Source organism: Passer montanus, unplaced genomic scaffold (genome assembly GCF_014805655.1).
Source record: "Passer montanus isolate IOZ18808 unplaced genomic scaffold, ASM1480565v1 scaffold74, whole genome shotgun sequence".
Taxonomy (NCBI): Eukaryota; Metazoa; Chordata; class Aves; order Passeriformes; family Passeridae; genus Passer; species Passer montanus.
The window spans coordinates 2,109,281-2,132,882 of record NW_024372592.1 but is presented as its reverse complement, the minus strand read 5'-3'; the positions used below and the strand labels follow the sequence as shown (position 1 = coordinate 2,132,882).

Sequence of the window (23,602 nt, the reverse complement as noted above, 5' to 3'; positions counted from 1 at the left end):
TATTTTATAGTGCCTGATAACCTAGGCATCCTGAGAAGATACAAGATTTCTCTGTACCTAGAAATAGAGGAGAAACCTCAATGTAGGTTACATCAAATTGCAAACTCAGCTCATACTTTAAATACAGTAAAGTTATTCTGGAAGAGCTGATATTACATATGCATGACAAAACCATAAAAGAGAAAACGAAAACAAGATAACATACATTTGAAGGGAAAAGTTCTTCCACAGTAGCACCCTCCACTCTTTAAGATAGACAATTAAATATGCAGTTATAAAAGTAGGAGTCATCCTGAACATCACATCACAGTGGCTGAAGCTACAGAAATCTTTTAGCAGCCCCCAAGGAAGTGCAGTTAGAGTAATTTCATATTCAGTGTAGCATCTGCGAACACCAATGAGGTCAAATTTTTGCAGACCCTTTAGTTCTGCTTCCATAAGAGAAGCTACTGCAGACAGAGAAAGGAAAACCCCTGAGTGAATGCTAAATGTGTGCTTTGGAACCACTTCCTGTTCAAACAACTTGTGAGACAGAGACTAAATTATAAACAGCCTGAGACAATAGATTCTAACTTGTTGGCCAATTTGATTCCCAGGTTCAACTCCACATTTTAAACCCTTAAAAACCAGATAAGCTGGTCATACACCACCAGAGTATCTTTAGTCTGATGTGCTTCAAAGTCCAGGGACCATCAGTGAATATCTCAAGCTTATGAATTATCTCCAAGCTGCATAAGAAAGAGTAAAAAAAATATTTTTTTACATCCTCAATGAGGTTTTCCCAAAATCTAATCACTGTGTTGCTTTCAATCATTTTAACTATGTCAATGCATTCACTACAATTCAAACCCTACGATGGGGTCACACAGCTGGCAAGACAGACCAAGGAAAACATGAACTGTGTGTCACTGGAAGTGCAAAGGGCTCACACATGCCAGAAGGGAGCTTTGTGTGATTACAGAGAAAGGCAAATGGATGACAAGAAGATGTGGCTTATACAGCCTGGTTTCATTTCATAAAAAATCTTGGAAATTCAGAAATTGTATAACATTTGTTATAACGTTTGTAAGAACATTTTTGCAGGCTGTCTGACTGCTGTCTCTTACTCTTTAACAATGCATATTAAAGCCATATTTAATATATATATTTTTCAACTGAGAAGTTGATGCAATTACCAAAAGTTATTGACTAAAAATAAAGAATAGCAAGCCAGCAGATGCAGAGGGACTCTGCACAGAGCCCTGACTGCTTGCAAGTATTGAAATCATAAACATGAGGTCCCTCCACCTTTGCTGTGCACATTAAAGTGGATATTTCCAAGACTGGAAATATTCAACTCCTTTCCTGAGATACCTAACAACACCTAAAAGCACCACTGCACAAAGAAATAAAGCTTATAAACCATCTAATGCTAATTTATTTTTCAGTGCTGTGCTTTTCATTCTATGTCCACACCCGTGCTGTACTTTCAGACTGTGCATTGCAGTTCTAAGAGCAAGCACCACCCTGATCTGAATATACCACCTTGCCTTTTAACTTTGCCTTCTTTCTCCAGGTATTCTGAACACAGAAGCAGCAAGGATCACGATTCCACTGCAAGACACAACCCATGTTTCACATGGGAAAATTAAGGCACTAATGCTCAGATGGGTTTCACTGAGCTGCAGAAGCCTCGGTAAATACCACATTAGTAACCCAGACACTTCCCCTTCTTTCCACAGTCAATAACAAGAAACAAGGGGACCAGACATCCCTGCCACAGATTTTTAGGTAAATGGACTTCTCTTTCAGGTTCTGTGAGGTGTGGAGAGTATTAACCCTGTTTTACATACTTTCTGCACAGAAATGTCTCTAGGGAAAGTAGCATCAACCAGACACTTTTTCAACCTACCTAAAAATCTGACTTAGCCCCTGCAGAACTTTCCTCACTGCCATGCAGTAGGAACAAAAAAAGATTTAAATCTGTAAACATTCCCCATTAGAGAAGAAGTGCTAGGTCACCAGAAGATAAAGGAATAAAAGCAGGACTCAACTCCCAGACTCCACTTTCAAATGCCAGATCATGTATTTTTTAAATCCTCTTTAGCTTCTATATTCATCTTCATGCCAAATGGTACAGTCTGACTGACATTGACCTTTCATGTATAGGAAGCTACACAGAGAGAAATGATGTGGTCATTAAATTCCTAGTTTCTAAAATTTTGGCCGGAATTAAGATCCAATATTAAGTCAGTTAAATAAGATTGTCAAAAAGAATGAAAAACTGACTAATATATATTAAACACCTGGCCTTTTCTTCCACTTTTTTCCCCCCAAATTTTTCCATCTATTCTTGGCCTTTAGAAAAAGGTGGCAAACACAATTCACTATTTTCTCAGCAAAACCTATGTTTTCTGTCACAATGTGAACAAAGGACTTTTTTTCTTTCTGGTTTGATGGACTAAAGAAGAAAAAGTCTTAGAAAATGTCTGCCTCTGCCTCTTCCTCTGATGGAGGACAAAAAAAATTGTGGGCCATCCAAAGAGAAAGAGTATAGTGAAAGTGCTGAAGATTCTTTAAATGGGAGCAAGAGCTTTAAGCCTGGTGCATGCAGGTCAGTCAGCACTTTCAGAACTTAAGAAAAGTATTTTGAGAGAGGTGAAATAACTGTACAATGATTCTGTGCCAGGCACTATCTGTTTCATAAGAAAAAGAGATAAAAAATGTTTTGATCAAAGTTGCTTCATCTTTCTATGCTTGCTAGAACCACCAAAACACAGAACAGAAGTGGAGGTAGCCCCAGCTTGCAGCACTACAAAACTGGCTGGAGGCATCAGTAAATTTGGATGATTTGGGGTGCTTTTCTGATATTTTGTTTTTCTGCCTTTAAGTATCAAATACTACCTACACCTACAGACTATGTTCAGATTGAATACAGTTCTGCTAAATCTTGTGGGGTGCACAACATTTGGATCTTAAATGTCTTAAAAGTACCACAAACCATGCAGAATCCCCCCACAAACAACTAAATAATTCTCAGAGGATCCATGGGGCTTTTACCACTGCCCATAAGTAAACTGAGGCACATACAAAAGTCCTCCCTAAAGGCTTGGGAGCTCTGCAGGTGGAGCTGCAGCTACAACTCACCAGGGACTTATGTTCCTTACCTTGCAGGCTTCACCTTATAGGCTCCAAAGCACAAATTTTCATAGCTTTTAATAATTTTTAGGCTTGGATTCTTTATAAACAACAACTGAGGCAAAAGATAGGTTGGCAGCCCCCCATGTGAGCATTCACTGGAGCAATGACAGGAGTGTCTGGGTGTGGGACCACTGGGAGATGCAAACCTGGGATGCAGCATCCACCCCAATGCCCAGACTGACAGAGATGCTGGGCCTGGTTTCAGTGCTGAACAAGGAATGGTTATTGTGTCATACAACACAGTCACAGAATGGGTTGGGCTGGAAGGAACCTTAAAAATCATCTTGTTCCAAACCCCCTGCCATGGGCAGGGACACCTGCCATGAGACCAAGTTGCTTCAAGCCTAGTCTAACCTGGCCTTGAACACTTCCAAGGATAGGAATCCACAACTTTACTGGGCAATGTGCTCCTGTGTCTCACTGCCCTTACAGGAAAGGATTTCTTCCTAATACCTAATATAAACCTGTCCTCTTTGAGCTTAAAGCCAGTTCCCTTTTCCATATCGCTACATGTCCCTGTCGAAGTCCCTCCCCAGCTCTCTCCAGACCCCTTTAGGTACTGGAAGGTGCAATTAGGTCTCCCCAGAGCCTTCTGTTCTCAGGATGAAAATGCTCCAACTCTCTCAGCCTTTCTTCCTAGATGTGTTCCATCCCTCTAACCGTCTTGCTAGTCTTCCTCTGGAATAACTCCAAGAGGTCTCTGTATCATGGTCTTTCCCCTCATCCCATCCTTTAAATACATGTAGTTCCATTTATTTACAACTCCAAACTCTGTGACTTAATTACTTTTTGCCAGTGCTGCCCAACACAACAGGATCTTGATCCCCTGTTTGAGCCCAAGAGCTGTCGTAAAACAACAGCTTTGATCTGTTTTATCCAGTCCTAGGAAATGAAGTTTTAGCAGGTATTTTTTTGCCTGCTCTACCAACTAGATACTTCATAAAGTGAAACAGAATCTCTGCTTCCTTCAGGGCACCTGCTTTCAATTACAGAAAACATACGGCACCTTCAGATTTTTCAGCTTTCAACATCTGTGCTTTGCAGGTACGATTTGTTGCATTCAAATTACTGCTAAAGCTGCAGAATGGTGTCGAGCTTCCAGGGACATGCTTGAGAAACACTAGAGATGGACAGAAAGTAATAGTTATTTGCAATTGCTTTTTAATGACTGATTAATGCCTGTTCTGAACCAAATCCTTTAAATTGTTTAGAAATCTCACCTTGCTCCTCTTGGAAACTCCATTCAGCCTCAGCTTGATTAGAAACATCACCTCTACCCTGCAGCAGACGAACATACTGGCATTGCTATCCAGCCAAATACACCAGTCTCACACCTTACTCCAAAAGATAACACTATAAATAATACCTCTAAAAGGGAAAACAGCCTGTTGTATCAGTCAGGCACAGCTGGTCACCACGCTGGGATGAGACAGTGACAGCCACAGGTTTAATTCTGCACTAGGTTAAATCTGTCAGTCAGGGACACACACATGCACACAGATTTATACCCTCCCACCTTTTCCAAACAGGACTGGTGCATACAAACCAAACCAGCTCAGCTGAGCAACCCCTCAGGACTTCTGCAGGCTGGTGCAGTATGACATAAACCTGAGTGTCTGTGCCTAGACACATCCAGGTGCACTGATGGCAAGAATCTCAGATTAACCACCACCGTGGTGCTCCCTGCTCCTGCTGCCAGCCCAGCCTGCTGGCTCCTTATTTCAGGTATTATCACATCATAGCCAGTGCTTGCCAAATCACACAAGCTAAAATAGAACTTCATTACTGCTTCTACTGGGCCTAGCTGAGGAAAAACTCACTGGTTCTATGGAACAGCAGCCCCAAGGCCTAACCAGGAGACAGAAGGAGGTAAGGAGAAGCAGCAGAGGGAATGATGAACACTACAGTTACAAGGAAAAAACAGGGGGGAGCATTTTCTAATCTAGACCTGGAGGAATAGATTTTCATGGATGGATGGATGACATATCTGTGGCAGAGCAGGACTCATGGGAATACAGTGTGGAATACACTCTCCAGGATCAAATCCAGTTGCTTTGCTATATACTAAAGGCTACTGGAGCATTTAGGTATTTACACTCTTTACAATTATATTTGTATTCTTTTATGATTTATAAATACATTATATTATTTCATATTTATTTACAAGGATCATCCTTCTGCTTAAGGTGAATTTAGATCCAGTGGAATTTTACTAAGCTTAAAATCACAGGAGATTACTATGGAGGTACCTGTGCTGAAGGAGTGCCCCCCTTCACCTCTTCACTGTGTAAGCAGCTGATAGGGCTGTGTATGTCAGAGAAATTAGGAACAGAGAAGAAATCAATTATTGTGCTTAGAGAAATAATATCTTAAGAGGATGATTTTAGACTTGAAAAAACTTAGAAAACTAGAAAACAACTTGGGTTTAATTAATGTAAGGCAAATCTCCCAAATTAATGCATACCAAACTTTCCAGACCATAAGTCTTTTTTCTTAGATCAGCTACTTTTGTGTAAGTTTGTATCACAATAATGAGCAGAATATTGTGGCACCTACTAGTTTGTTTTATACCTTTTAATTTGGATTAAACTCTGGACTTCTGTTTCCTCCAGTTCTACTTCAGGAGACTGAAGCAGTAGGATGGGATCCAAGTTCATCTTTGCATTCCAGGCAGGCTACACCTCCTACATTTGGTTCAGGACTTTTTCTAATTTAATTATGTTTGCACTTGGATGTAAGTTAAGTCACAGCTCAACCATTAACTGTGCTCTGCTGTGGCATCCACCCTCTGTATTTGACTTCACTAACTGCCTAATGTTTTGCAGTGAGTTTCTGGTAAGTATGTGTTTGCAGATTTTCATGACAGACTAATAACACCAAAGGAGGCTCCAGGAACGTTTTAAATAAATATTATGTGTATATTTTCTCAACAGTGTCTGCCTACCAGCACCTTTGGAGCTACATAATCTTATCTAGAGTACGTTTGCATTCTGTTTGCACTAATCAATGTGGTCCATTGCTACTGAGCAAACTGTTATTTGATTAAAACATTATGCACAGCGTAGTTCCAGGACAGACAATCATGTGGTTCTGAAGAGGCAGCAGTTTCTATTTCTGTCTTGCAAATTTCTGCTTGCCATCATCAGGTATTTCTTCATTAATCATAATGAATAATGAGTAGATGAAGGCCTTTACCTGGGCCAGGAACTTCTTAAGGCATTGTGAGAAACTATGTGCTCTCCTGCCTTTGTCTTTTCCCTTCTTTATTGTTATTCCTATTTAGGCCTAGGATGGATGCCTGGAATGTAGGTCCAGCTGTAAATGACTGGAATTTGCTACAGCTTCAGAGCAGGAATCTTCCCTGACTGTGTCAGGAGATGACAGAACATCAATTCGGGGAAGATGCTTGAGCTTGGTGGAGAGCAGATGTTACGCATCTTAACTTTTTCTGGTAATTTATTATATTGTCATCTTTTCGGCTGCTATCAGCAGATGGTTGAACAGTTTGGAGTGGTAGCCAAACTGAAAAGAATTGAGTAGTGCCACTGAGTGCATCAGACAGACAAGACCTGATTAGGGCATTATCTTCTCATTCGAAATATGAAAATTGAATTCCACACTTGCCCATTTGGACATGTCTCATTTGATGTATAACAACAGTACAGTCTAAACTATAGCAGTCACCTATATATTCCATATAGGAAATAAATTTAAGCTAAGCTAGTTACTAGTAACAGCTGTGAAAGCACAGGCTCTGAAACTCATCTGCTACAGACAAATCTCTAATCTCTTTGGCTCAGATTTATTAAATTTATGTGTGTGGGATTTCCTGTTTAGTCCGTGAAGAGAAATAATCATTTTAGAGGGTAATTCAGACTTCAGGTGGACTAAAATGGAGGTAGAAATGTTTTTTCCATTGACTATAGAGGCATCCTAGGCCAACTGTAAGATAAATACTCTATCTGTGAAGGAAGATAACAGCTTTGTTACATCAATATCATGAAGATGAATAGAATACATACGGCTTAGAATAATGATAGCAATTATCTACCTCAGTTAGATAAAATTTCTTGTTTTCTGTTCAACTTGCCTGCTAATACTACACCAATATGCACCTGCTCTGTAAAGGCAAAGTTATCTCTTTCTATTTCAACAGCTCAAGGTGTTGTTACCCAAAAACCAGAAAGGACATCCTGTGTCACCCATCAAGTAAGGGTACACCCAAAGAGTGATCTCATTCATGTCCTGTAGCCCAGTGATGCCAGAAATAGGGCACAGACTTTGTGCTGAGCCTGCACATCCTCAGCCCCAGGCACGTCAGTCTTGCCTACACTTGTATTGCCCAACTTGGAGCTTCATTTTAGCCGCTTTAGCTGCAGCAGCAATTTTCTTAATGGCCAGGTGGCTATTGCCTAATATATTTTGCTTTTGCTTGTCTTTGCATAATGATGTGGTTTATGTGCACTTTTTATACAGACAGCAGTAACTCGCAGTTACTCTGCACAGGATGAAATATTTATGATCCCAAGGTAACAACAGAGTGCAGAGGAACACAGACCTGGTATCATAATGGAGAACTCTGAAGAGGCTATACAAGGTACAGTGCAGAGGAGTGGAGGCACAAGCAGATATTTGACAGGGCACAGCCTGACACTCAAGACCCCAGGGCTACAAAAATTCACCTACAGCTGCCTAACAAAATGCAAATCTGTGGTTTTAGGGTAAGAGAAAAAGTACCAAGCTATGTAAGACATCACATACATATTGAATGGATGGTGTTGCAATCCAAGGGAGAATGAGCAAGGTGTAAAAGAATGTTAGAAAACATATTTAAAAAAAAACCCCAAAAACAACAAACCCAAACCAAACCATTAAAACAGCCAGAAGAAGAACCCTGAATAAGGATTAGGAAACCATCAACATCATGCTCATAAAGGCAAAAAGGAAGAAGAAACCCCCATTATCAAGGTACCCCTCCCAATGATGCCCTTGGTATCTGACTACTTGCCCTCACCACCTCTCAGCTCCAAAAATTAAAGCTCTGAGTAAGGATGAGCAAAACACCTTGGATAGGAGTAGACAAATGTCTATATGCATCTCAAATGTGTTATTGAAGCTTTCCTCCCCCATAACAGTGTTCTTTCTTTTCTCTTAATAAGTAGATGTGGATTAATAATAATAATAATAATAATAATAATAATAATAATAATAATAACAACAACAACAACAACAATATTTTATGAGACCATTAAATTTCAATTACACTAACAAAAAATTTTGCCTCTTACACAGGGAGCACATTTCACCTGCCTCTAAGAAGATTTTGTATCTGAAAATGTTCAATATTAAAGCTAGCCTGATGACTTCATTCCTTTTCTAAGACAATCAGACCAGAAACTCATAGCTCTGACCAAGAAAAGAAAAAAAGCAAAAAACCTACAAATTCTTTTAGCATGAATGTGACCAGTTTCTATCCATTACTGTCTTGTTTTCCACTGTATATGTTTACTCTTTCCATATGTACTTGCACAGTGATCACACTCCTGTTAGGCACTGCAGAGCCTAATCAAGACAAAATATTTCTAGCCTCAACTTGTAGGAGTCATGGCCTCACACATCTTTTTTTTCACAGAGGAAACCCCAGCACAGAAACAGAGCTTATTCAGGAAGTTTACAGTGAGACCTGATGTGACATTTAAGAGGAAAAGAGCAGCCATGACAATTTTATGCTGATTTCAAACGTTTGGGTTTGCTGCAATAGTTGTTGAGTAGTAACAAAGCAAATTGCAAATACCATAACAATCATGATAATATGTTAATAGTTTTAATTGAAGTAATTTCTGCAGACAATAAGAATTATACCCTAATGTGTTAATTAATATGATTAGGATATGTTGTGAAAATGAGGATGTAAAATGATATCACATGGTATCTGGAAAGGCATGTACAGAGGCTGGCTCCTCGAGGTGAGATTTATGGACATTAACACACAAGGCTTCAGCAAGGTAAACAGCTGTTTCGATTTTAGTTATAATGAACATTAACTCCACATCCCCATTTCTGCTTAATTAAACCTCTGTCTCTGCAACCGATCAAGAGCAAACAGCAAAGGTAACAGGCACTAATTGGGCCCTGTGCAATTTCAGCCTCAGCTTGGAGCCCAAGTGGTCTGTCTGAACCAAAAAACTCCTGCAAAATATAAAGTTTCTCTGCTGCTTCTCTCTCCAGCATTCCCAACAATTTATTCATTCAAAGCCAAACAATGTGTATGCATCACAAAAAAAAAAGATCATATGGAAGCACTGCAAAATGTACAATGTGAAAAAATAAATTAAACGCCTTTTCACTGCTGTGCAGCTTGTCACTTCCTTATTATTGCTTATAGAACGTCAAGTAATAAAAAAAAACCCTGAACCCCTAAGGAATCAAAAAAAAATACTCTCAGGAAATCTCCTGCTGGACATCTGACAGCCAGCTCCTGGGCATTTTGATTAATCTTCACCCTCCCCAAGAGAGGATCACCACTGTGCCAGCACAGAGTTAACCACAGAACCATGGAAGAGACAGAGAAGGAGGCAGCAAGCAACCTGCTCTTTAAGAGCACGTAAAACCCCCACGAGATGCATCTACTAAAAGAAAGAGCCTCAGGAGCCCCGGTGCTGTGTCCCAAATGTGTTCTGAAGAGCCCACAGCCTCCCTGTACAAAATGTCCCCCCATCCTCCTCACGACATGCATCAGTCAGCACCAGGGCAGCTCCATCTGAGAGAAACTGGACATGACAGAGCACAGACTGCTCCTACCGCACTTACTGAGGGGAAAAAAAAAAATGGAAGGACTTATGCCCCAGAGGACACCAGATAATTTTACATTATTCTGTTAACGAATCTTTAAGACAGGACAGAATAAGAAAATGGTTAAAATACCTCACAGCCCCTCAGATGTGGAAGTGACAGCTGCAGCCTTTCTTCAAGTGCCTCACTTCACGAGCATGCTCCTCAAGGTTTCTTTCTGACCTACAACCTTTATCTGAGCTTCCTTTGTGGCTTAGCAATACAAGAAGTGTCGCTTAGTCGTTACGCTGAAACCACTCGCTCCCTGGTTAACTTTTTTTTCCCCTTACAGCTGAAAGCTTCAAGTTCACAAATGTATCAGGCAAAAGCTAAGGAAAACACCCTGTGGTTCTCTACAAACACACAATAACCTTTAATACAAAAATGCATTTTAACTTGAGGTGGAGTAATAGGCATTTGGGATTTACATGCACAACGAGGTTCATCTTCAAAAAGCACCATTTTGTAGCTCTCTGAAGGAAGTGGTAAATACTGTGCACTCCCTCGCCCCTTCATGGGAGGCTGGCTACCTACGGCCTGAACTGAGAGCAGACCTTAAGCATAAATCACTTAATTACTCCTTTTATTTGATACCCAAGTACCTTGTGCTAATAAAGTTAAGCATTAAAGAATTACAATGTGACAAATTATACTCCCATCTCTTAAAAAAAATATTACCGAAACAGAGCCGGATCTGAAAGGCTCTCGACAACGTACAGTGTAGGGCTAATTTTAGATGATTCCTCAATCACTGGACAGTTTGCAGTGTACACAGCCAAGCCAGCTCAATCAACTGGCTTCTATCTCCATGACTCCAGGTCACATTATCTCATGAATGAACTGTTATGTAGGTCAGTCAAGAGTCATCTAATTGGATGCACGTTTCAGCCTTGGCATTTATGCTCTAGATATCAAAGCTGCAGACAACTGGGTAAGTCAAAAGAAAATATGAAGGAAGGGGCTGTGATAATTAGGCTTTGTTTCAGACAACAGGCATGGGAAGAGATGCTAGCAGAAACTTGTGTTTAGCCACTTTTGTTCTTACTGGATATAATGCAAGTGGAAAGCACAGGAGCAACAGGCTCAGTAGCAAGGAGCTTTGCTGGGTCACAGGTTGGAATTTAGTCACAAATCAAGCTCTGTCCCGCTAATGTCCCTCAGCTTGGCTGGGAGGTACATTGGTCTCTGCTGAGGCATGTACCAAATATGTGTCTGCTTACTTGCAGTAACTGATACCACCGAGTCTCCATGCAGAGGCCCCCGAGCGGTCATCAGGAAGGAATATTTTTGGTTGTTCCCAAATCAAGGTGGATTCTAGACAACAACAGAACTGAAAGTTTCCATTCTCCATCGCCAATCTGAGTCATGCTTGTACTTAAATGATTTAAAGAGCAAGGTCTTTGGGGAGACTTCCCAGCATGGCTCGTGAACTGTTTGTTTAGCTTTGCAAGCAGAAAGCTGATATAAAATACACTGGAGTAGTAATCCTGGTAATATTTGGGCAAAATGAAGAACATCAGACTGGAGATGCATGATGAAACTAAAGTGAAAGAGTTCTTGCTTTACAGAAATGCTTTGACAGACATTTCTTTTCACTTCCTCTTCAATCCAAGCTATGCTAATTTAGACGCAAAAACAAAATTGCAACTGATTAAAATTGGGTTGGCGGTAGTTCCCGTATGAGGAAACACAGAGCTCACAATCAGATAAAAGCCAAGCTGTCTAAATGCAGCCCTGCCTGTACTTTATAGCAGTGACCCAGCAGCTATTTACTAGTTATTTGTGTATTTTCATTTTTCAGAAACGGCTCACAAAGGATTTTCTCCTCCTTTGTGCTCCCCCAACTTTAAAAATAATTTCTGGAATACAAAGGGTTAAAACTACTGAAGTGAAAGCAAAATGCTCAAGGCCAAGTTTTCCTGCAGCCTGTGTACTTGGTTGCATTTTCATCTCCTGTGTCCTGACAGCTGTTATCTTCAAGTGTGCTTCGACATGCCCACTGCTGTTCCAGCAGTCTTTTTGTTTACCTCAGAGCTTGCTTTTAAGAGCTTTAAAACCTTGATGCATGTAGGTTGTAGAAGGGGGATTTATTATATTACTTATTATACAGGAGGTATCTTTTGCTCTCTTGTCTCCACCTGCTTCAAAACAGGGATTTTAAAAAAGATTCCAAAGTATGTTAAAAATAAATAAATAAATAACCCCTCAGGTAGCCCTTTTTAACCTGCTCCCCATCTCCAAAAAAGCCTTTGTTCCAATGTTCTCATGTCCCAGCAACAACTGCTTCACACTCACATAGTGTGACTCCTAGGAGGATGTGAAAGTAGGTACAAACATCTGTTAATTAAGTCTCAATTTGCAGATGAGATGAGTAATACACGAATTTTACAAATGGATATGCTGCAGCACACAGCAGTGAATAAAGCTGGCCAACTTTAGTACAAGATAGAAGGAGGCAGCCCAAGTTTCCTTGTTCTGGCTATTAGTATTTTAAATAAAATACAAATAAAATAAAAGCTATATAAATGCACCTGAGATGTTGACTTCTAGTCTACAAAAGGCGAAGTCAGAATAATTTTCCAGAAGATAAATACCAATATCCATACAAACAAAAACCCCCACGAACTAGTAATTGATGAATAAAATTGCATCAGGTTCAATTTGCAAGACAGAGTATTAATGTATTTTTAATGGCTGAACCAAGGGAAGGTCATTATACAAAGTTTTAATTCTAGTACATTAGTGCTGCATTTATACATTAGCAGTTAATGTGATAATGTCAAACTCTCCACTTGTGACATCATAAAAAATAAGGGATTTTTTTTATTCTTTTGGACAAAAAAATAATCAGAGCTATTATTAAGCTTTCCTTCTCCAGTCATTGAGTGATTGTTTATGCTGCTGTATCAATTTTACATGCAAGATGAAAACTATAATGGAAGGGCAACAGATGCTAAAAATGTAAATCTTTGGTAAATTGCACAATCAACAAAGGCAGACAGGGTTTTGCTTCTGTTTTCAGCTGTGGTTGTTGTTGGCTTTTTTTTTTTTTTTTGCAAATGAAATAATTTTAATGCTCCTTGACCTGTCAATACCATTTTTAATGGAATGCAGGAAATAAATTAACAGTAGTGAAAAAAAACCAAAAGTGAATGTGAAAGTCAGCTTGAGGAAACAGCCTCTTCAGCAGAGATGTTTTCTGGATTCTTGAAAAGCCACATGCAAAGTTCTGACACTCAGCACTGTTACAATAGGCTGATAATACTCAATGGTAATTTAGGGTAGTTCAGGATCAAAATTCAATGTGTTGAGCCCAGTATGCAGACACTCTGTATATCCACCAAAGTATCCTCCCAGGATTAGTATTAGCACTTACAGCACAGACTATTCCCCTGAAGATCTCACCTAGATCTTCCTATACCTAGCTTCTAAATCAAGATGGTTGTGTGTTATACTACAAAACTTTAGCTTCCCCCCTCCAGCCTGTCTTCCTCATTCACTTTCTATAGATTATCATTCAGCAACATGAAAATTTCCTGAAGGTAATTACCTGGCTGCAATTCAAGACATTAATAAAAACTGCAGTTTCCTTTGGCAAGTGGCTGTGTTTGGGAGGGGTGGAGGCATGAACGCAGGGTAGGTGAACCTGTGCAGGCTCTGCCACAGCCTCTTTTGACTTGCCTCTTACTTCCTACAAGTGCTTTTGCCCCACTTGGGGTTTTGGCAGGGGCACTGTGTTTCTCAGGAGTTATCTGCTGCCTCTTGGATTGATTTTTTTTGGTCCCCCGAGCTCTGGCAGATGATCTGCTGTGGATGATGCAGGGCTCTGCACAGCTCGGCTGTTGGGAAGCCCTGGGGTGTGGTTGGGGCTCATCACCTCTGCAGGCACATGGTGGCAATTTTGCTAAACCACATCCTAATGAAAAAAGGGAAACTAGGTCACAGTCTTTGCTTTCACTAGTAAGCAGGTGGGGGTTTTGTTCTTTTCCTGACATTTTGTCTTTCCTGCAACTCTGTCACCTTTTCTCAGGGGTTGGCCTGATTCACCACTGCCAACTATCCCACCTGAAGGCAGGTTTAGCTTTGCTGTAGTCAGACTAAGAATATTAGAGAATTTTGACCACTGTGCTCAGAGCAGCATGGAGCTGATTAGAGCAGAAATCCTCAAACGTTCCTGAGTCATTGGTGACGAAGATGCCACCAATACTTGGACCAAAGCAATGTTGGATCACATCTGGGTTTCTTTATCTTCAGATGCTGCATCTGTGGCCCTGACTACCACTGATACCTGTCTTTATTATTTTATTCTATTATGAAATGGCTTTTCCTCCAAACCCTCTAAAAAATATAAGTAGTAATGACATAAGTTTTCATTAGTTTACATTATTCTTCCCATGATTTTCCTGACCCATTTCTTTATCCACACTGTTAAAAATCTGCCATACCTTCAGTACAGTAATTGTTTATAGTTGCTTTACCTTGCAAATACTTTCTCTTTTCTCACAGTTTGGTGGGTTTGTTTGTTTGTTTGTTTGTTTTGGAGGCAGGTGCTTATAGACTTACAGTAAAGTTGCACCAATGTTTTGAGGACTGTTTGAATCTCTAGTCACTTTAGATGCATAGATGAAGGAATATTTCAAAGATTTCTTCCTTTTTAACAGATATCCAGTGCTATCATCCCTTCTTGTGGGCACTGAACTCATGCCATGATCACTAATTCTCTTGTCTGAAAAAGTATGTAGGCTTATGCAAAATAAAGTAAAATTTACCAGTAAAGAAGCAGCTGACATCTTCATAGTGCCCACTAAACTATTAACTAAGCATGCAAATGGACAGCATAGACCTTCTTTTGGGACAATTTATGCAATTATGAATATGTAAGTTGTATTTTCATGTTCTGTTTTGACCTCTGCTTACTGAAATGTTGACAAGGACACATATTTTGACTGCAAGTCATGTTTTTGATGCATCCAAAAATACACAGTACAAATCAAAATCTAATCTGGAAGGACACAACAAATTATATTGCATAGGAGTCTTGGGTTTCCCTTCTAAAAATGGGCAAAGTAAGTTTTCAGTCTATGTGGCTTCAAAGAAAATAAAATTAAAATATGAAAGAAAGTTCCTAAGACAAAGAAACATATATGGTTAGATTTTAAAGTTCCTTTGTGTCACAGAAATCTGGTATTTCTCCATCAATTCAAAGACTCCTAAAGGCATGATATAATTTCTTATCACCTGAACTTAGCAGCATCTTCCCATTTTGCAAATTGTTTTAGGTTTCTCTAAGCTCTTTGATAGTTTTAATTTGCAGGGACACATGAATGGAAGCCTTCTTTGCTAAACACATTGTGAGCTCCATCCAACACAAAGATCAGTGCCAAGAGCTGCTTTATGTCAAAGTCTGACGAGGAAGGTGTCCTGGTGGGACTGACTGTGGAAGAATTGTGCCTATTTTAGTTCATTTAGCTTTTAAACACACAGCTTCAGAGAAATGCAAAATTGTCCTCTGCACCCCCCAGAAGGCAGCCTGAAGTGGCTGCAGCTGGGCTCCCAAGGCACTTGCAGGAAAACATGCAGACAACAGTATATGCTACAGAATGGTGCATCTCACAGCTCATATCTCCAGAACTCCAGGAAGTGAGGTAAGCAAGGTGATTAATATCATGGAAAGAAATCAGAAAGCAGGAGACTAAAAGTGAATAGAATAAAATAAATAAAAAAAACACCGTCCACATTTATCTAAGTTCCATCAAAACTCAACCTGCACAAATTCTCTCCTGGCTCCCTTTGCTGTGAAAGTTTTACACCAGAGCTATTTGTTGCATGGGGGAAAATGCAGCTGGAAAAGAGATAAGAAAGGCATGAAAATGGAAGGTCTTATGACAACCATGCTTGGCTTTGTATAAGGATCACGTTACACTGGATAAATCAAGTGTAATGGTATGTGATTGGGGCAGGTAAAGACTGGAGCACTAAGGAGTACAGCTGTGGTTTAATGCTTTCCTCGAAACGCTGGCAGCAGGGTTTCCTTATCAGCCCAGGCTCACTGACTATCACAAACCTGAGCCAACCAGGAAAAATTTCCATTACAGAATATTTATAGGGCAAAAGGTTAACTAATACAGAGAAGTGGGGCTGAACTCGCTGCAGAACACAGTCAGGGAAAGAAATCTGGAAAAATTGAAAAGGCTGAATTTTGGTACAGAGCAAATGCTAGGAACAAGTTTAGGAAAAAAATAAATCACTTGGACTTAAAATTCAAACTGAAGTTATCACATGAAAACTTCTAGAAAAAAACCCAGAATTTCTAGTGAAAAATGAGATTATTTAATGTCCAACTATGGCCAGCAGAACTACGTATTTTAAAAGGGCCCGAGTCTGAGCACTGGTTACTCACTGTATGAAAACTGAAAAAAAAACCCCAGTATCTTTTAAAGATGGCATTTTAAAGCTCTGAAATATTTTGGGAAGGGCAGAGATAATAATGGTGATTGTAGAGAATTGTATTAGTAATTCTTGCCCATAACTAGCAACTTAGATATAAGACACAATGATCAACTAACATAAAAGGAGAAGATTCACACAACTTTACAGAACTAGGATACTTGGGATTGGAAAAATTTTGGAAATTGGTAAATTGATTTTAAAAATTACTTGAAGCTTTTGAAAGCAGAACTTCAACACAGTGCACTGAAGGCAATAACATTTTCCAGTTTTTAGCCCAAAACTTTTGACAAGTTAATAAAGAAGGGGAAAATATCACATTTCTTTTTTTTTTCATTAAGGTGCTTATGCAGTTGAAATAAACACACAGCACATATCAAACTTCCTTTTTGCTTGAGTGTCTCAATTGTTATTTTTTTAAGCCTATGATCTTGCAGTGAAATTAGTAAGCAGAAACTCATCATTAGATTTACCAAAAGATAAGTTTTAACTGATGAGACCCAGATGGGAAGCATTATGTTCATTCTGTAGTTTGAATCTAAATGTTAAAAACAGGAAACCAACTGAAAATTCAGTTTGCTCATGTTTTTAACACCTTCTTGCTAAGCTTAGTAAGTTTTGCATTGTGCAATAGGAATTACTGGGCAACAACTGCTACACCACTGCCTGAATTCTGACAGATGAACCAAAGTTCCAACAGCAGTATTTAAATTTCTGAATTTTCAAATGCTTTATATATTGTTACATTGTCTCAAAGCTACTATAGAAAACTGAGAACTAGGTTCATGTGTGAGAGAATTGTAATTGGAGATAGCTATATTAATAGGTATAACATGGAATTTATGTGAAAATAAAATACTTCTGGAAAGTTGGAGAAGGATGAGCTGTTTACAAGCTATTAGATTCCTGGGATTTTGACACATTTGTCATTTTGCAGGGGTTCTGTAAGGCCTTCCCACCACACCAGCACAGTAGCATTCTCTTGTCCTTTTCACACAGCTCTGCAGACCTTAAAGGCAGGCACGTGCTCATGGTTGCAAGCACTTGTGGCGTGGTGCTTTCTGTCTCCATGCTGGAACAGAGCTCCACATGTGAAAGTGAAGAACACAGCAACACGAGACTCTTGTGAGTCATCACCACATCAGCATTCTCCTTTCTTCACCCCCAAAACATTTGGATTATGGGAAAAAATCAGTTCCCAGTGTACTGCACCCCACAGAGCTGCTCTGTAAGCTGATCCAACATACTTTGAACCAGGTTTTATGCAGGAAAATGTCCATGAGCTGAAACCTAAATCTTCCTGGAAGCATGTACTAGGTCTTCCCTTTATCTGCCAAGAAGTCAGGAAGGTTTTGTAAGAGGGGATAATGTAGGTGTTTTATAGTTCTTGATATTTTCCTGTTCCTTCAGCAGGATTTTGAAAAAGACAGTGCCTTTTGCTAGCTGCAAGAGCAAGAAAGTCTCTGGAGAAATCTTTAGGAAAGAGAAGGTTTGCTATTCACCAAAGACTCAGCAAGAGCAAGGCTGCCTGTCCCAGCCACACTGCTGCCTCTCCCTGGACCCTCTCCACCCTGCACAATACTCACACACAGAATAGAAAACTTCCATCTCTCCCATTACATAGCACCATCATGTTTCCAAAAAAACATGAAGGGAAAAAAAAAGAACTTGAAATCGCAGAGATAAAAAATGGAAAGCAGCTGAAAGTATTTATTTCAAAACTTGATTATTTAAAGCATCACTCACTTTTGTTCCCTCCAGTTAATGAAGGGACAGGCAGGGTGAGATGCCTCTGCCAGAAGATGGATAACCTGGCAGGTCCCCTGGACTGTCCTTTCACTCGCATGGTCAGAGACAGCAGAGACAACCAAGAGCTCAGGGCCTGATCCAGCAGCTAGAATTGCCTCATCTTAGCAAAAACACCCAACAACTGAGGGACATGATATGCATCCCTCCCATAAACCAACCAGCTGCCTCCAGTTATCTGCTCGAGCAGCAAGGTTTTGTACAAATCCAGTCTAATGCCTCATGAAGCAACAATTTTTAGCACAAGAGCAAAGCTCTTCACCAAATCTGGTCCTCCTTAAGACTACTTCCTCCTACAGCCAAACCAATTCCTATACCCTCATGTGGTTACAACCTCCTAACACAACTTGAATGCTACTGCAGAAAGTTTGGCTGACTCCACAGATCACCCATGACACTTGTGGTAATTGGTAAACAAGAATGGGCTGCACACGGCCCAACAACAAATCCAGAGATCCTCAGGAAGAACAGCAGGTGCAGTGTGGAAAGCAGAAAAAAAAAAGTAGCAAGTTTTATATTGAAGTTAAAATTTAACATGTCTACTTCAGAGAGGCTGCATTAGGTTTATGCAGCAAAGCAAGCACCTGATGTTAGTGCACTGGCTTTTCAAGAACTATATGTAAAAATAAATTATGTCATTCAGTTTAACTGAAAAAAACCAAAACAAAACACGAAAACAAAAAATCCAAGCACAGAGCCACAAAGGGACACAGTCAACAAATAGATAAAATATTCCTTGTTGAGGTAAACACAGAATATAAAACAAAGCCACCCCCCCAAAGAGGCCCAAGAAACTCTTATCTCAGTGGACCCAGACAGCAGCATCTGTCTCCGTCAGGAGCTATCAGGAAATCTGGCTCACCCTGGTCCCTACCTGGTGGCAGCAGAGCAGACACATTCAAGGCATGGCAGACAAGAACTCAAGAAATCATACTCTATACTACTCACAGCCAGCCTTCCAAAACCTCCCACTCCTTCCCCATAGGAAACCAGAAGTAAGACACTCACTTCTCTAATTTTTTTTTTTCCCAATAACGAAGTTTAGCACTTCTGAGAAACACCCAGGATAATGTTGCTTCAGAAAGTGCAAGTAAATAACAAGCAGTATCTTCCAGCCCACAGGGTAATAAGTTACACCCACAATCCTATTTAGCACTTTACATAATTCACAGTTTCTCTGGTTACATACTTCGTCAAATATGACATCCAGCTGGGAAAGTTGGTCCACTTTATTGTCATATGGCAGTTGCTTACTTTATATCATCCAAATATCAATTAAAAAGCAAAAGCAGAAATGTAAGGCAGCTATCTTCGTATTTTCATGCCACACTTGCATACATGCACACAAATACTTGCTGTCATTCAAAGAGAAAAAATCACCCTGCCTGAAATGTAAACCAACTTTACACTGTTAGGCAGCAAGTGCAGTTTCCAAAAACCTTGAAAAAGAGAACAATGAACAGATATACTTAAATTCTGCATCAGCTATTTTAATGGTGCAGTTTTTCAGATAACAGAAATTAAATCATAATATGCTGTCAAATAACAGATCTAGCTCCCAGAAGTCAACATGCCAGCTTTTTAAAAATACAGCATATGGATGCACAAGCCTTTGTGGATACATATGCACTTAGCAAATATTAGAAAAATCAATCAGAATCAAAATGCAAACTCACTGAAAAGACTAGATGCCTTGTGTTATTAATTTCTAATTCTAATTGCTTGATTTCATTCATCAGCATTTATATATGCACCAGTACACTACTGAGGCAGTTAAAATTAAATAAATCCCATTATTTTCCCCAGAAAAGTAATGGATTCTAACAGTTGTTTTATTGCAATGAGAGATATTAACATGTAATTCTACTCCTAACTCCAGGTTATAATCTAAGTGGATCCATTGATCACTTGCAAAAGGCAACAAAAAGGAAGTTTTGCTTGATGCTGATGGCAAATAAAATCCTGACCAGATTGTCCACTGGTGTCAGAGGAAATCCATCCAGCATCCGAGTACTACACAAATATTTTGCCACTGGCTAAGTCAGAATCGTGGCACACAAAAAGTAAAAAAATACCAGGAAAGGCCACATAATGAATGTACAACAAACCCATATTGCTTTTTACGAATGTAGCAAATTCATTACAAAGGATTTTACCTCCCACAAAATAAAGCAAGCATAAAAAAATCCAGAGGAAAAGATTTGTATCCGAGGAGTTACCTGAGGTTTCTATACTATTTTTCATGCCTAGCTCTCACAGCAGGTTACAAGTGCAAGTGGAATCATCTGTAACCTACAGATGGACGGAATAAGGTTAACTAGGGCAACAGAGAAAGTCAGCAACATATTCCACAGAAAAAACTGCCTCTAACATGCACTGCATTAACAAACAGCCTTTGGAAAAGTAAATTTTACACCCATGGAGGGGGAAAAAGGTTTAATTAATTAGTGGGTTGTACCACTATCCATTTAATGCACGCAGATCCCTATGGTTTGAATCTGAAGTTACATATGTGTATTGTATACACACAAAGTGAGGCAGTTTAGAGGGGAAAAATGGAAATTAGATAAGGAAAAAAAATTGTGCTCCTTAACTCAAGCACTAAAATCACTACAAAAGAGTAACAGCTATGAAATATTTAAGAGTCAACATTAATATCATTAGACTTCAAAGGATATCACCTTCTCAGCGCCAGCTTCTTGCATTGATCATCTGCAGAATGAGCAGCTTCACATCAGTTTGTTTGCAAAAGCTTCTTCCAAACCACATCAGCCAGAAATGAAACACTGGAATCCTCTAAAAGCCATAAAATGCCCTTGCAGAGATCGGCTCTGCACCTCCTCAAGCCCACCCCTGTATTTCTCAGGAACTTTGTAAATAATTTAATATTTCCATGGGGAGAATAGGAACGCTCTTTAAGAACAAGAAGATATTAAACGCTAACAAGGAGATAAGAGGCTTTTGAACATGAAAAGTTATATATTTGCAAAGCCTTCTTCCAGTTTTCACATAGTCTTTTCTCCATATGTAACTGCAGTGGGTAGAACAGCAGTAAACATTTAAACTGCATTGCATTATTGTGCATAATAAGAGCTTGACATTTTTATTTTCTCCAAGGAGAAGCACTGCCTATATGCTCTCTAGTGGATGAACAGGGTTTTTACAAGGTCCCTCCTTCCCCCTCCTTTAAATGTGATCATATATGAATTGAAAGGCTTTTATTCTGCCAGAATCCCAGTCCAAGGTTTTGTGTTTCTCTAGCAACGATGACACACTAACAACTGAAGCAGGGCAGAGAGCAGCTTCTCCCCCATCTCTCTACAGCTTCAGGTGCCATCCGTGTCAGAGGAGTGGGAACACCACATAACTTTTGACCTGGACACTGTCAAGGACCAAGGCTAAATGGATTAGTATAAAACTCTTTTAATACATGTTTTGAAGTGTATGTTTGCCATGGGTATCCATACAGAAGTCCTTCAGAGGCAATTCCAGACCAGCACAAGTAACTGCATTCATCCAGAAATCAAATACCAAGTTACTGTGGTATCAATTCACCATGGAGGGGGTCTTCCCTTGCTGTCTGCCTTGCATCCCTTCTGCGCCACACTTCTCCAGGGCTCAGAAGTCCCAGCTGGAAGGAAGGAGGCTGTTAACAAAGTGTTTCCTAGAAAGAGTTTGTTTCTCATGAAAGCGTGTTGAGGAGGGATGCAAGGAGAAGGGACCCAAGTGTGACCTAAATAAAGGCCACCACAGTTTCATAAAAAACTGCTCCCTCACACAAAATAGCCAGCAGCCGGGAAGTTCATATGATGATTCACTGCTGCAAAAATAGGTATCTGTGCTTTAACCATTTCTGGGTAAACTGAAGGCTTTAGGCTCCAAGAGCAATGGCCTTTCATCAATCTGTTAAAACAATCTACCCTAAAGATGATCAGAGTTCTCCCATTTTAGCAGAAGCATTCTGTGAGAAATCCTCTCCCCTCCCAGACAGCAGGTGCACAGGCTGCAAGAGCCCATTTTCCTTTAGATTAGCTGTATGCATCACCTCTTAAAAATTTATAAATCACTTAGCTTTCCAAGAGCCAAATTCCCAATAGAGTAACTGGAATTACAGCCATGCTAGCAGTAAAGGAGGAGAGAGTTTGTTAGAGTTGGCATAATACAGTGACCAGTACTATAAATTACTTTAGGAAATGGCTGCTAATGCCCTTTCTGTGCAGGCTTGGGGGGATACTGCAGTCCACCTCTGTGGAAATTAAGGAATTTTAGTAATCTGAATGGAGAATATAAGCTTCTGCTCATCTGAAAGCATTTTTTCCACCTAGAGGGCATAATCACCAATTACATCTAGAGAGTACAAATTTAATTATTTTTATTAGCTAATATGGTTTCTATCAGCAAGGAAAGAAAACGCACTCTCAGAACTATGATCAGAAATTAGCATGTTCACAACAAACAGCTAATCCCTGCTAGAGGAGGCACTTCTTGGGACAGGTCCTTAGAGCTGGCTGATGAAGAGGTCCTGAAGGAAGCTTTGATGAACAGTGAAAAAACCAAAACTACAACAACAAAGAAAACCCCGAAACCCTTCTTCATTCCTTCTCATCTCACCTTTTCTTTTCTTCCTGACTCTGATTTCTGAATTTTAAAAGTCTTCAAAAATATATTTTTGTATTTTGTGCATTCTGCACACTGAAATCCATGTATATCCCCCTTTTTGGCTTTTGAAGTCTGGCATTTTTGTAGACTGTCTTACTCTGGGACTTCAATTTTGTTTTGCTTTGAAAATATTCATTAAAACAGCACATTTTTTAAATGCCTCCCCTTCTTGGTTTCTACCCACATCCCTAGGTCTTTCCACATTGTCATCTTGCCCCATCTCAGATGCCTGAGGCTGTGTAAGTCACCTGGTTGGCTCCTTCTCTAATCAGGGACAGAAACTGGCCCTCCAAGGTCATTTTTCCGTCTGCTGTACACCAGTGGCTCAGGAAGACATGAATATCCAGCTCTGGGATGCCCTTTCTCCCCGACCAAGGGGCACAGAGGAACCCAAGATTACAGACTCAGATTTCTGAGTTGGCTGCTTGAGCCAGGGCCAGTAATTCCTGTTTTAAGCCCTACATGTCCATGAGCCACTGTGATACAGGGATCCATAAGTAGGAAACCACCTCTGTAGCACAACTAAGCACAGCATGGGTGAATACCTACAACACTATGGGGAGGTGGTGTTGCAGCTGGGCAAGATGGAGTTCTGCTAATTATCACCCCAATATCACCTGGGGCAGAAAAAACACATCAGTGCTGGTATTCTGCAGTAGGCACAGCTCTGTTGGAGCCT

At 39.9% G+C, this 23,602-nt stretch overlaps 1 protein-coding gene across 9 annotated transcripts in view; it reads right to left on the bottom strand.

Annotated features, from left to right (window-relative positions):
* The window catches only part of CELF2 (CUGBP Elav-like family member 2), a 547,089-nt gene that overhangs the window by 191,813 nt on the left and 331,674 nt on the right, over nucleotides 1–23,602 (bottom strand). Inside the window, exon 1 of one of the 9 annotated variants that reach the window (XM_039730887.1) lies at nucleotides 19,273–19,320. The exons of 7 other annotated variants lie outside the window; for them this stretch is intronic. The gene's annotated coding sequence lies outside the window, so the exon portion shown is untranslated. Of the gene's footprint in view, nucleotides 1–10,104; nucleotides 10,162–19,272; nucleotides 19,321–23,602 lie in introns of those variants that run through there. One more of the 9 variants, XM_039730888.1, reaches the window with a different exon arrangement.